This window comes from Cucurbita pepo, chromosome 12 (genome assembly GCF_057944985.1).
Source record: "Cucurbita pepo subsp. pepo isolate OVF chromosome 12, ASM5794498v1, whole genome shotgun sequence".
Lineage (NCBI taxonomy): Eukaryota > Viridiplantae > Streptophyta > Magnoliopsida > Cucurbitales > Cucurbitaceae > Cucurbita > Cucurbita pepo.
Window position 1 is genome coordinate 4,658,368 of NC_141809.1, and position 5,199 is coordinate 4,663,566.

The 5,199-nt window shown below is 35.4% G+C and overlaps 1 pseudogene; it reads left to right on the forward strand.

Moving 5' to 3' along the window:
• The first annotated feature begins 273 nt into the window (after window positions 1-273).
• Window positions 274-4,858, forward strand: LOC147789852 (secreted RxLR effector protein 161 pseudogene; annotated as a pseudogene).
• The last annotated feature ends 341 nt before the right edge of the window (window positions 4,859-5,199 follow it).

Below are 5,199 nucleotides of genomic sequence, written 5' to 3' on the forward strand. Positions count from 1 at the left end.
ATTGGAAATGATGTAAGCTATCTTACTGATATAAAAAGTTGGCTAGCTAATCAATTTCAAATGAAAGATTTGGGAGAAGCACAGTTTGTTCTAGGAATCCAAATTATAAGGGATCGTAAGAACAAAACACTAGCCTTGTCTCAAACATCCTATATTGACAAGATTCTTGTCAAGTATTCGATATAAAATTTGAAAAAGTGCAATCTACCTTTTAGACATGGAATTATATTGTCAAAGGAACAATATCCCAAGACATCTCAAGAAGGTGAGGATATGAGAAAGATTCCCTATGCCTCAGCTGTAGGTAGTCTAATGTATGCAATGTTGTGTACAAGACCTGATATATGTTATGCAGTAGGGATTGTCAGTAGATATCAGTCTAACCCAGGATATGATCACTAGATTGCAGTTAAAACGATCCTCAAGTATCTGCGAAAAACAAGGAATTATGTGCTTGTGTATGGAGCTAAGGTGTAACAACCGGGAAAAATAAAATAAAATAGTAGTAATAATAATAATAATAAAATAATAAATAAATAACTAATAAAAATAGATTAAAAAAAAGATTTGGTAACTGATCCCTCCTCCTCCCTTCAATCTCTCACCACTCCCCTAAAAATAAATTTTCAATTCCTTTTCTAGATTTACCCGTATCACAATTTTCCTTCCTACAAAACAAATATAAAAAAAACATTAAGCAGATTTAGTTCCGCCGAGGAGATACATCATTTGAAGAGGTTAGTAGTCGTATGTTAAATCTTCCCCTTTATTTTATTAAGTAATATTAATTTAGTTACAATTATTTAGTTTTGAATTAGAGATTAAATGAAAAGAATTTTGTATGAGTTTTAGGGAATCACAACCAATTATATTTTAGATCTCCGTAATTGTTATAAATAATTTTATATGAATTATAGAAAAAGAATATAACCAAATGAATATAATTGTTAACTAAATCGGAAAGAAGACAAAGGAAATAAGAAAAAAATGGAATATAATTGTTAACTAAATCGGAAAGAAGACAAAGGAAATAAGAAAAAAATGAAATAGAGATAGAAATCCAGAATACTGTTTAACTGAAAAGAAAGAAAAAAGAAAAGAAAATTGGAAGTAAGAATAGATTACAAAATTTTAAAATAATAAAACAGGAGATTGAGGAAAGATTTGTTAACAAAATTTTAAAAAATAAAACAGGAAATATCAAAGGGCGAAGAACTCTATTAGTGAAAGAGGGAGCGATGAGTTAGTGAAAGAGGGAGTGATTAAATAGTTGATGAGAAGATTGTATTACTAAGAGCAAGAATGCTCTATATATATATAATACAAAAAGATATTTAGAAAATCTACCTAAAAAATGTGCAGAAAATCGGGTAACAAACCCAAAACAAATCAAAAACTAAATCAAATCAAAATTAAATCAAATTAAAACTAAATCTAACTCCTAAGGATTTAATCAGATACAGCAATCTAAACAAATACGTGAAAACAAATACGTGATCTTTAACACCCCTCTTTGTTTAGATGCTGTGAACTCCAAGCTCTTTGTTTAGATGCTGTGAACTCCAAGCTTTTGCCTTTGATTTTCTTATCTTCTTTTACTTCTATGCTTTGATTTGTGCTACAGTAGGATTTGCTGGAAGTGGAAGGACCTCGTAATTCTCTTCTATTGCTTCCCAAAGATCCAAAGCCTCCAGATAAGTCTCCATACTAACTGCTCACATTTGATAATTGTCTCCATCGAAGACTGGTTGTGCAATAGCGGACAAACTGGATTCTTCTCCATACGAACTGCTCACATTTGATAATTTTTTCCATTGAAGACTGGTGGTGCAACAGCGGACAAACTGGATTCTTCTCCATACGAACTGCTCACATTTGATAATTGTCTTGATCGAAGATTGGTGGTGCAACAACAAAAAAAATGGATTCTCCTTCCATCTTGATCTCATAGATCCCTTAAGAAGATAGCTCTGATACCAATTCTTAGTGAAGGAGGGATGATTGAATAGTTGATGAGAAGATTGTATAACGAAAAGCAAGAATGCTCTCTATATATACGGAGAATACAAAAAGATATTTAGAAAATCAACCTAAAAAATTACTTTTATGGTAACAGACTAGTAAACAAAACAAAAACTAATTCAAATCAAAATTAAATCAAATTAAAACTAAATCTAACTCCTAACGATTTAATAGATATAGCAATCTAAACAAATACGTGATCTTTAACAAACTTCATTAAATTTCGTCTAACAGAAAATATCAGAATTTAAAAATGGCCAATGTAAATTAGAGAAATAATTTTATAGAGTTCAAACTTGAAACTGCTGTCATAGGCTCACATAGGTGGACTTGGATTTCAATGAACTTTCATTAAGGATAATGACGGAACATCAGCCTAAGCTAACCAGCTAAGTGACCTTACTATCGGCATGGTTATATTTGATGTTGACACGTGCCCTGTGGTTCTGCACGTGTCATATATATTGATATGTATGAATTGTCTGTGGATTGATATGCTTTCTATATGTTATGTATATGTTATAATATGTGAATTGTATGATAATAATTACGGTACGATGTGTTCAAGGATATGTTTGAGCTAAGATACAAGAAGGATGCACAAAACGAAATGTAACGATAGGAGTAAAATACGTTCATGAAACGTTAAGGTTAGGTTACATACCGAAGTGATATGGATAAGAGAGATTGATGGAAGAATACGGTTAGGCTACGGGTAGAAAGGGATAGGTTTGTGATAGATTGATAGAACGATAGCGTTAGGTTAAGTTCTTGTGATGAGATGACTAAGATACGTTCACGTAATGATATGTCTATAATAGGTATAAGAACATTAAGGCTATGATAAGTTAGAGAACGATATGACTATGAAGTGTTTACGTTATGACTCGTTTATGATATGATACATTGTGATGCAATATGTCATGGTATGATGTGTATATGATGAAACGTTATGTTAAAAGCATATAACGTTATGTTAGGTCTCTTAAACTGTGTGTATACAGCATGATATGAATGACATGAAATTACGATAAATGCCATGAAGTATAATCCCGTTAGAATTATGTATGATTTGAGAACTGAAGAATGAAAAACGATATGACATGAATGATAAACGATATGAAAAATGATATGATATGTACATAATGCTAGCGGGGTTGTATTAAAGGATAATGAAAATGGAAAATTTTTGGGACCTTATGCATTATGTGTGCTCATGATTTGGAGGGATACCTCTATCCCATCACGAGGGTACGGACGCGTACATCCAATGGCAGGACAATGATTGTTATGCTTTGCATAGCGCTGCCGTGATGGTTATTAGTTCTAACGGGTGTCCAGTCTAAAGGGTTCCCAGAGTATGTCCACCGGATAAGGAAGGTGGTCCAGCGGTGTGCGAACTAGTTGGTGAGCCCATACTCGCACGTATGGGCTGTGTGTAGAGTATATGGTACACGTCTAAAATTACCCGTTAGGATAGTACCGTAGGGAAAACGGAATGAAAGATAGGTCCCATCATCTCATTGCATGTGATTGTTGCATTTAACCCCAATAGTGGGGTCACTTACTAAGTATTTCTTTAAATACTCAAGCCATGTGCTACTACATTTTTCAAGTTAAGGCAAGACATTCCTGTACGGCTGACGACGACATCGCAATTCGAGACCATGGCACATGCGTAGGATAGTGGTATTTATTTTCTTAGACTTAGGCTAGAATAGGATGTTTTTAACTTAAACTCTCATTCATTTTATTTAGTCTTTTGTTCTGTCGTTTTAAAGATGTTTTCGAAACACGTAAGTCCATGACTGTGTTTTAAGATAAAGGTTATGTTTTATGGAATTTAAATGAAGTCTTTCGCATTCAATGTTATGGTATGTATCCAGTAGCGACCTAAAATTAAGTAACAAATTTTGGGTCGTTACATAAGGATTTGATCCTTACAGGATACACTCCGTATCATGGGTCTACTTGTTACAAAAGGCGAACATCCCTATTCCAAAACATACACATAAGTCCTCAGGCAGGCGGGGACGAAAAGAGTCTATTCCTTTACTAAAATATTCCGGAATGTATCATGGCCCTATCCATTCATCTTTTTATTAAAAAAGAGGAGTTCCGCCCGAGGCCGGGAGAACAAATAGGCGTGAGGAAGAGGGAGAGGGGGGGCGTGGTAGTTTCCCATCATAGGGCTTTCTATCTATAGATTGAGGCATTACCAAGGAGCTAATTCGTTCAGAACTCAGTTGACTGCTTCTATAGATAAGGCGGAGCGTCCTTGGCTCATGATCAGTAGCTGGTCCGAGAGGATGATCAGCCACACTGGGACTGAGACACGGCCCAGACTCCTACGGGAGGCAGCAGTGGGGAATTTTCCGCAATGGGCGAAAGCCTGACGGAGCAATGCCGCGTGGAGGTAGAAGGCCTACGGGTCGTGAACTTCTTTTCCCGGAGAAGAAGCAATGACGGTATCTGGGGAATAAGCATCGGCTAACTCTGTGCCAGCAGCCGCGGTAATACAGAGGATGCACCGACTCTGATTTTCAAACTGATAAGGATTCAAAAAAATCTACATCAGGATCAGTGTTCACCCTATGTGGAGGAGCGATAGTTTGGAGGAGCATCAAACAAGGATGTGTGGCAGACTCTACAATGGAAGCTGAATATGTGGCTGCTTGCGAAGCAGCAAAGGAGGTTGGGTAACTTAAAAAGTTCTTAAATAACTTGGAAATAGTTCCAAATACGAATAAACCCATTACACTTTATTGTTTTAATAGTTTGTGCTGTGGAAAATTCCAAAGAACCTAGAAGTCACAAAACAGGGAAGCATATATGATAAGATAAGGAATGACTACAAGGGGAATAAGATTCGGATTACCTTGTTGATCGAATATCTCCAAGACAAGAATATTGTTTGAGATTCGAATCACTCCACAAGCAAGATCGATCATGTCTAGCTTGAATGATTCTTGCTGATCAAATATCTCAACGCAAGAACACTTGTTTGAGATTCGAATCACTCCACAAGCAAGATTGATCATGTCGAGCTTGAATGATTCTACATGCAACCTAAACTATATAGAATTGCAAAGAAACTTAGTCATTGGCTAAAAAAGAGCACAAATGGTTCTTTTACTATATTTTTCAAGTCTACCTTACAAATACAACATACATGGC